Raw genomic sequence first — 10090 nt, 5'->3', positions numbered from 1 at the left:
TGTGAGTACAGGGCTGCTGCTATTTGTCTCACAGACAGCAACACTGCACAACACAGTGTCCTTGGCTGTGTAGTACACAATGTTTTTCCAATGTTGAGAGTCAGGAGTATTGAATTTCTTCACATAAACTGTGAGTCACCTAAGACAAGCTCCATCTTTGGGAAAAATAATGACTCTCATGTTGTGCTTTATCTATAGTTTTGTCATGGCTTACAGTATCTTGGTCACCAGTGTGTATCTAAAAGCAACATTATGTAACTACTGTATTTTACATTGAAATAGCAGTTTAAAAATAATTGGTATGCTACACTAACTTAATAATATGGAGAATGGTGCCTCTGCCAGTCCCCGTCGCTGCGTGAATGCCTGTTTTTGCACTTTGTAACTCGGAAAAGTGTGGAAGACTTTAAAGCACTAAATTGATCTTGGTGAAACTGGATCATATTTCACTCAGAGATATTTCCCCTAAGATGTTCTTGAACTGCTCTGTCTTGAGTCTTGGAGGACTACAGAGTTTCCTGATGGCCAGAAATCTTTAGTAGTTGCTAAAGTAACACTAGGTGATGCTGCTTACAGCAATAGCTTCTGTTAGTTAACTGTAAGCTTAGTTAACTCTGCTTGTGTTGTCGTACTATAGCTTGATGTTATGCTTACTGTAAGCGTTTTTGATCATACAACAGCAATATATAAGTGAATTGCATTCTCAAACTGTAGCGGCACAAATTTGTAAAAATACGAAATCCTGCATTATGCTGCTTTAAAGGCTAGTATGAACTTAAAACCAAACATTGCATTGCAGTTGCCAAAAGCTTTCAGTTAGTATCATGTTAATCTAATAAACCTGTGAGTAGTGTAGGTGTGTCATGATCCTTGTTTCGTATCTGTCATGTCCTTGTGTTGTGTGTTTTATTTTGAAATGTTTTCCCCACTTCTGTCATGTTAAGCTTCACTTCCTGTCTGCGTTTCCCTCCTGTGCCTGATTACGTCATTGTGTTCACCTGTTGCCCCTGTGTTTCTCCTCCCCCTTCCAGCTGTCTCTTGTCTTGTGATTACCCTTGTGTATTTAGTCCCTGTTTCCCTTTTGTCTGTTGTTCGGTCATCGTTGTTCTTCCCTGATCTTGTCCAAGATACCTGCCTGTTCCTGTCGCCCTTCATGTCTGAAGCTAAGTGTTTTTCATGTCCTGTGTTCCCCTTGCTTCGTGCTTTCGTCAACAGCTTTATTCAAGCCCTTTCCATGCTCTGTCTCATGCTCTGCCTTGCCAGTGGGCCGTCGGCCCGAGACACCCTTCACGTCCTCTGTCTTGCCCCCGGGTCGTTTGCCCGAGACACCCTCTCGTCCTCTGTCTTGCCCCCGGGCCGCCTGCCCGAATCCCGCCTCCGGAACCCCTCGAGCCACCCTTTGGGCCTCGGTCATTTTGAATAAAGCTCGCTTTTTTGTTTTTGACCCTTACCTGCTTCCCCTTGATTTACTGCACTTGGGTCCTGTTTCCCCAACCCTGACAGAACGACCGAACGCGATATGGATCCAGCAGTACATTTTGAGGATTCTATTCTACCATTTTTTTGTATTTATGGAGAGCTGAGGAGAGCAGGCTCTAAAGAGGCTCAGGATGCAGCTCTTCTTCGTGCAGATAAGCCATGGTTAGAGAGCTCACTGCCGGACTATTTAAGGACATTTGTCACTTCCCCAGAAAGCCTGCACCCTTTCCTTAAACCTTGTGTCGCAGCAGTGACGCTTCCTGCAGCCAAGCCTTCTGCAGCCACGCTTCCGGCTCAAGTTTTGGCCCTAGCAGCCGCGTTCCCGGCTGCAGTTCCGGCCCTAGCAGCCATGTTTCCAGGCCAAGCCCTGGCTGCCATGCTCCCAGCTGTAGTCCGGCCCACTCAAGCCCCTGCTGTCCTGCCGGCGGCCCGGCCGACTCCAGCCCCGCCTGTCCAGTCGATTCCATCACCACCTGCCCTGTCGGCGGCCCAGCCGACTCCAGCCCCTGCTGCCCTGTCGGCGGCCGGCCGACTCCAGCCCCGCCTGTCCAGTCGACTCCAGCTTCGACTCCGGCCTCGCTTGTCCAGTCGACTCCAGCCTCGTCTGTCCAGTCGACCCCAGCCTTGACTCCAGCCTTGCCTGTCCAGTCGCCTCCAGTCACACCTGCTCCGTTGGGGGTCCCACCATCACCTGTTCCGATGGGGGTCCCGCCAACACCTGATCCTTCGCCGTTGGGGGTCCCGCCGACTCTAGTTCATGTCCCGTCGGTGGTGCTGCCGGCCCCTGCCTCTTCGTGGGTCCCGCCGACGCCAGTACCACCCGGGTTCCCGACAAAGCTATCTCCTGCCTCTTTGGGGTTCCCGCAGATGCCAGTACCAACTGGGGTTCTGCCGACAACAGCTCATGTCCCATCGGGGGTCCCTCCGACTGGTGCTCCTGTCTCCTCGGTGGCCCTGCCGCTTCCTGCTCCAGCTGCTCCTTACTTTCCTCCGGAGCGGTCCCGCCGTCCTCCAGCCCGTCCTACAGCCCGTCCTCCAGAGGCGTCCCGCTGCCTTCCAGGCTGCCCCCCGGAGCTCTCTCATCGTCTTCCAGGCCGTCCTCCGGAACTTTCTCGCTGCCCTCCGGAGCTGTCTCGCCGTCCTCCGGAGCTGTCTCGCCGCCTCCAGTTCCCTCGCTGTGGCCTCCGCCCATGTCTCTGGACTCCGGAGTTCCCTTGCCACAAGCCCTTTCCATGCTCTGTCTCATGCTCTGCCTTGCCAGTGGGCCGTCGGCCCGAGACACCCTTCACGTCCTCTGTCTTGCCCCCGGGTCGTTTGCCCGAGACACCCTCTCGTCCTCTGTCTTGCCCCCGGGCCGCCTGCCCGAATCCCGCCTCCGGAACCCCTCGAGCCACCTTTGGGCCTCGGTCATTTTGAATAAAGCTCGCTTTTTGTTTTTGACCCTTACCTGCTTCCCCTTGATTTACTGCACTTGGGTCCTGTTTCCTCAACCCTGACAAGGTGCAGTATACCAGACTTTACCTTTATCTGGCATCTCCGCAGATCAACTTATTTATTGCATTGCCACCTATTTGCTGTAATTCATCTTATTTGACACTCCTAACCATACATTTTAAAATAGCTTTGTACTGTATATTTGAATTGCTTAAAAAAATGATATCAGCAAATACTCCATCGGCACGTGAAATACGAGGGACAATACAATAAATATCATGCTCAACTTTGAAAATGTAAACTCCAAGGTCCAAAATATCCTTAAATTCTAAACTCAAGTTCCCAATCAAGTGGCTGAGACCATAAACATTCAGTCACTTGCATTCACAATGTCATTCTTTCGGTCAGTGACCAGAAACCCCTTGCCCATAGTTCAGGGACACATGGGAGACTGACGAGAGAACATAGAGTTGGAAGTGATGCGGAAAATCGGTGGCCAAACTCACTGTCGCTCTTCCCTGCACTCCCTGACTCACCTGAACTCTACTGCTGGGATCATGAAGCATCCCATCATTTATCCAGGAGGGAACCATTTCCTTAGAGATGGAGGTCCTGCCTGCCTGACTGTACTGGAAAATGAATGTATTTTTCCTCACAGAAATGCAAATTTATGCGGCAAAAGTCTTCCAAAATGTAATCAGATCATCTACTGTAGAGAAGTACACGACAGGTTTCTAGGGGAAACCTGTGGTGTACGTATTGGGTTCCTGGTATGTATTGTTCTTGAATTATTATGTTCTCACGACTGTGCCTACACAGATACAAGAATGATGGCATAAAGTCCCACTCCACTGTAACATGAGATACGTTTTTCATTAGATTTAGCTCTGCTCCTCCAATGATTTGAAATAAAGGGCTATATTTATTAATAAAACATATAAATGTACCAAAGGTGCATTGTTAGAATACAATGAGAAACACTGACTGAAAAACTGCTTTTTGCAATAATAATTAGATTATACACATTGTAATTGCCATTCTTAACTCCACATTTATTTTCAAATAAATACATCGGAACAATAAATGATGGAGAATATTCTACCCTGAAACTGTATAATAAATATATGTATTTTATTATTCCACTGTATCATGTTGATAGAGACAGAAATCTAGCTCTTTATTTGATGGTTTGATGTGCTGATTGGCATTAAAACACAATGCTATTTTAAATAGAAAATAACCAAATACTTTATTTTGGATGTAGGAGCAGCTTCTCTTGAATACATATCATATTCACATGTAAAACGATGCCTATCTATAACTGCTATGGTGTGTATTATTTCAGGAATCCTACAAAGAATGTCAGAATAAAGAGTTGCAACACCGATAAAACAATGATACGTATGGAAACCCACTTTTTAGAAAAAGATGCTGTAAATATATTTTCTATATTAAATGTTAGATTTTAATTATGAAACTTGTAATAAACTTAAGGACAAAATGAATGTTTTCTTTTCATGATAATTATAGTAACTTCAAACTGCAAGTGACCACTCCATCACTGCCAACCCTAACCCTAAACATGTTGAAATAAAAGGACCCAATTTAAAAAAGCCCCATAGCCTGATGGAAAATACCTCACTCTTTAGACAGAATTCTAAATGCTTTTACTGACACATGATCTTTTTTAGACTCAGATTTGAACCTTGTTTTTCTGTTTCATTTTTAAAACCAGAGACCCGTCGCTGTTTTAGAAACATCTGACAAGATTAAAAAGGTGAGCGCTACATAACTCTCACCCATGACTACCCGTTTGAGGCAAAGAAAGAGGCCATTTCTATGGAAATGCAATGTTTACACGCATGAAAGAAGTCTATTATCTGCCGTTTTAAAAATGTTGAGCAGTGCTTCGTTGGGTTTCTCCCGCAAATTGCTCTCAGCAATTTCTTCCTTGTTTTTCTATTTTTTCCCTGTGCTCATCCAGAGGAAAAACAAATGGTGTAAATGCCTGTGCGCCTGATTTAACAGAAGCCCTTTCTTCCTCCTACATGTCTATTTCGCTAGAGAGATACCTCGCTAGTGTCCCCGAAAGTACCACTTCCACCTTACGAAGCTGAATGGGGCCTTTTCACCTTGAAAGCATCTAAATGGAGTTGGTAGGTTTGGGTCCTTCGCTCTCCACTCTAGCAAGGTGTGTCAGGAGTTCAATGGTGTTTCGTGATGCGTGAATGTATACAGAGGAAGCAATCTGTCCACCGTAAGAGCATTAAGTGATAGCAATGCATCGACAACACCACTCATCTCCAAGATAGAAAGCTGCATCTTTTGAGAAGAAACTTCTTGTGATGTCTAGCTTTGATTTCATGAGTCCTCAGCACATTCCTTCAATGGTATCCCGAGAGCTATGGTACAGTTCCAGATTTAAAGAGCTATCTCAATCCAGAAAAAAACATGGTACTTCATGTTTTTTCTTACACTAAATTTAACACACCGAAATTCATACTTTGAAGTCAGTAGATATTTATGATCAATATTAACTGTTCAGGCCGACCAAAACCTCTAAATTATGTAAGTGATGGATCAAAATGCCAAGGTTAGTTAGTGTGGTGCCTTTGTCCCCTTACAACTCTTCCTACTTGGTGAACCTCTGACTGTGAACACACGAGTGTCATTTGTATAGACGCTAGTACTATGTTCATGAACTAGTCCATCAGAGCAAGATGATGTATCCAGTTAATTTTCAGCTGACCATGCAACCTACAGTATACCCAGATCTTGCCGTAACCAACTGGAGGTAGAAAGCCGGGGGCTAAGAGCTTTGTTTCGTTGCTGGGAGACAACACCAACACAAGGAGTCATATACGGTCATATACTTTATTCTGTTTTGGGAGTGACTGGCAATATATCTTTGCTGGTTAAGCCTCTGGGGGTTGTTGTGTGGGATTGTTCAAGCAGGAAATCCCCCACTGGATTTCGCTTCCTGGAACATTCAGTTGGACCTTTCCCACTTTCACTGCCAACTTTCACTGTCTCACTTTTCCCAGCCCTTGCTACCCCATGCTACAATCGAAAGGAATCACCTTCCCTGACCGCCATGAAAAGACCCCCACACATTATCCTAATAACGTATGGAACTCAGCCAAACTGAACAATAAGGTGTACAGAAACTAACTGCCCAAGACACTGCAACTGATGGATAAACAATGCATTTTAACAGATCTCTTATGAACCAGTGAACAGTTCAATAGAGTTTAAGTTTTTGCTTGTCTTATGTTGTACAGTATAAGAATAAAAAAATGACTAGAAAGAAGAAAATGTTATGCTTCTGTTACAGTTAACACATTGTAAATTAAAGCGCTATCAGCTTCAATTCAGACTTGTTCAGCACTTTTTAAAGCAAAAAGCTGCACACATTCAATTATTAGATTTGGAAATAAGCCCAACCACAACGCCAGTGTTCAAATATGTTGATGCTGCAATTTGAAACGCTGTGTGATACAGTTCAGTTATGACAAAAAAAATACAGTCCACTGTGCCTTTTTTTTTTTACATTTGTAGTTGCATCAAATGGAAATACTCATTGGTGTATATTTCAAGCACTGTTTCAGGCTTCCTCTGGACTGAACACCCTAAGCTGTTAGACGGAGCTCTGTCACTTGTACACAGGTTTGGGCTTTGTGGTCAGGACACATGTCCACTCTGTCGACTCTCACTAAGGCTGAGCGTGCCTGGTGTTGAACACACTGTCACAAGCACCATCTGTTACCTCCTACACTCCTGGCTTGGACAAACACGGTTATGAGTAGGTAATGGTGCGGACAAAACTCGTGACCTTGACACTGTCTCCTATGTGTGATCAACAGAGAGAGAGGTAGATTGATGAGAGTTGCTTGCCCTTTTGCTTTTGGTTTTTATGAGAAAGGCGACAGAGTTCCACGTTGCCAGGAAACATGTCCGTCTCAGTGTGTGATTTTTCTGCCCCTCTTATCTCATTCAACTTCAAAGATAATCATCAAATCACCTCACTCGATAAACGTACATACATGACCTTATGATAGACAGAAAATGCTACTACGCAATAACTTAGAACAATTGCAATTTTCCTCTGGATTTCCTAATTTTAATGCTTTTTTTCAATCTACTCACTATATATACATTTAGATGAAGGTGCTTTTCCCGGATACATTATAGCTGTTTTCCAAGAAGGTTAATGTGTGTCTTCCCGCCAGTAGGGCTGGCTCTGCCAAAGATGATCAGCATCTTTAAGTATACAGTAATGCAATATCTTTAATGTACAGTATGTTTTTTATTCAGATCATAATGATTTACAAAAAAAAGTAGAAAGGAGGTAAAGTGTGATTACAAATACATCTCGAAAATCATTTGCCTATTATACTTTATGGGGAATATTTCGGAGTAGGATGGCTCAACATTAAATGACAAGCCTAAATAACATGATGATAAAATCAGCTATTTGGCATTAAGCTCTGAATGGACTTGCCTGACAGATGTATCTAAATCCCATGCATGTTAATGCTTTATTTTAAAATCTCTCCTTTGTGTTAGAGTAGGTGCAGTCTGTGTTGCAAACTGTCCTAGCAATAACTGATATGAGTTTCACTGATAGCATTTGCTTCACCATACACAGTATGCTCATTAATCATCCCATTTTATCAGCGTCTAGACGGAACATTTTAATATCTCTCTTGCATTAAGAAACTGAAATGCCATTTTAGCTTTAGCTCCATTGCAGGATTCCGCTATGTCAATTACTTAATCCCAATTCTCTGTGGGATGGATGTAGGAGATTGATATCAACATTTTTTTTCAACCGTAAGTGCTTATGATGAATAGTGCATGAAGTCATTTGGTACAATTAGCACTTGTTCTTGAAGTTTCCTTCTCTCATCATTAAAGTTCACCTTGATGGATTTTGTGAGGTTATTAATTTCTTCAAAAGCCTATTTATCATCTCCTTACACTTGTGAGAGACAGGACATGCAAAGGGTTAAAGTCAACCATTGTATAAAAACAGTCGGTGACAATTCACACCAATCATCCACTACATTGTCCAGGAATGCAACCACAATACGTTTTCCTATTTGTTTTTGATATATGCCAATTAAATATCCCAACACTTCTTTAAAGGCTTGTATAATTGGAGTGTAATCAAAAAAGCTATTGAGAGGCAGGAGGTGTTCACAACAGCATGACTTGAGCTGAGCTGCCATGAGAACAATCTCACCGGCACTTTCTATAGAAAATATTATTCTCTGATGGTTGAGATCGATCCAATTAAAATGATTTTGTACAGCCCCCTTCATTCAGACCCGATTTAGCCATCGCCCACAAATTACAATTCAATCCACCGCTCTAAACACAATACCAAAAATGGTTTAATTTCACGTTCTGGATCAATAACACCTGAAACAGCCCATTTCACTCTCGTCTTACGGCGAGGCGCTGAATTTATAATGCTATTGACAATATTGAGCAGTATTGACCACGGGGCAGGATAAGCACCTTGGGCAGTGGGTGGGAATGAAGTGCCATTTCTTTACAGCTTTCACCTTTTGTAAAAGCTGTTCCAACCATGAACATGAAAATAAAATGCCACCTGGCAAGTCTGGGAGGCCATATTTGAATTATTTCACTTGACACATTATGTTTTATTTGACAGGATGTCGGAACAAAGGCGGAATTAAAAAGGAGGAGACAGTCAAGGTATAACAAAACAGCAATAATACATCAACTCCGTGGTATCAAATCTGCCAGACAGTGGAGGCATGTGTTTGTTGATCAAACAAAATAGATCCAGTAACAAAAATGTATTATGTTAACGTTTCATACTTTTGTCCAAACTGAGTAAGATACTGGAACCGACTCTTCCCTGATCCGAATATCAGCGCACTATCCCACTGGGCCATAGCATCCCACATACTTTCTCCCCCCCTCTGCCTGTAACACCTCCATTGGACTTTTTTGTTTACTTTTGTTACATATTGACATCACTTTGTAATGCATGCGCTTCAATTGGCTATGGTTTCAGACAGAGGGTGAAAAGAGGTGCTGCATCAGATATGAGAAAGGTAAAGTCCTTTTTTAACTTTAAAGCTTGTAAACGTGTTAGATAGTAGTATAGGCAACATACAATTATAAAACCTGAAGATATGCATAACAGGGCCCCTTTAAGTTCCTCAAAGTCCAGGCTGATGTCTTATTTAGTCAGTCAAAGAAGGAAGTTTCCCCATTTGACAGGATTATAACACCATTTTCTGCCATCTTTGCAATTGCAATTCCTTTAACGTGCTATCGATAATCAAGAAAAATATACAAATTATTTTGCAATACACTTATCCTTAACCATTTAACTAAACTAAATCAAACAAAAGAGGAGTTTAATGTGATACATTCATCACACAGTTCAGATATATTACACAAAAGTATGACCCCATAAGCAACAATTTATTGTATTAAGTCGATTGATATATTGTTGCAGCTCTACTCCAAATGTTGAACGTTAATAAAATGGAAGAGATGAAAAGAAGACAAAAAAAACAAAAAAAACAATATGTCCAAGAAATACTTGAAAGTAAGAAAAAAGTACATGACTAACAAAATGGCCATCATCGTAATATGCATTGATCATTAAGCACGTGTGAATTTCCCAGACGCAATAAATTGCCTCCCAGGAAAGAAAGAAAGAAAATAAACACTAATGAGCGCCATAAACAGCATTAACTGTCCAGAATGCAAAGTGCTGCTGAGTTTTGCATATATTGTGTATATTATATTCGCCTGTTAGTTTCTCCCAGGGCAGCGGAGTGGAGAGGAGGGGCTGCTGCGCTGTGCTGCACCGTGCAGCTTCTCACCTCTGACTGCATCCCGTCTCCACCTTTCAATCTCTCCACTTGTCCCGCGTAAGGATGGATGCGTTTTCCCGCGGTCGGTCGGACCCAGTGAAGTGTGAGAAGAACGCAGTCGGTGGTGGAAACCGTCAGTAACTGGAGTGTCTTAGGGCGTCGGTGATGTTCTTTACAATTGGTGACTGCAGAAATTTCCACTCGCCGTATTCTGGTGCGCTCTTGGAGAGGACGAATGGGCATGTGAATGATCTCCTTCAGCGGCTCGAATAACCGATTCGGTTCTTTTTAGTTCACTAACTTGAGTAAATTGT

Source organism: Eleginops maclovinus, chromosome 11 (genome assembly GCF_036324505.1).
Source record: "Eleginops maclovinus isolate JMC-PN-2008 ecotype Puerto Natales chromosome 11, JC_Emac_rtc_rv5, whole genome shotgun sequence".
NCBI lineage: Eukaryota > Metazoa > Chordata > Actinopteri > Perciformes > Eleginopidae > Eleginops > Eleginops maclovinus.
Note: the sequence above shows the minus strand (reverse complement) of the source record.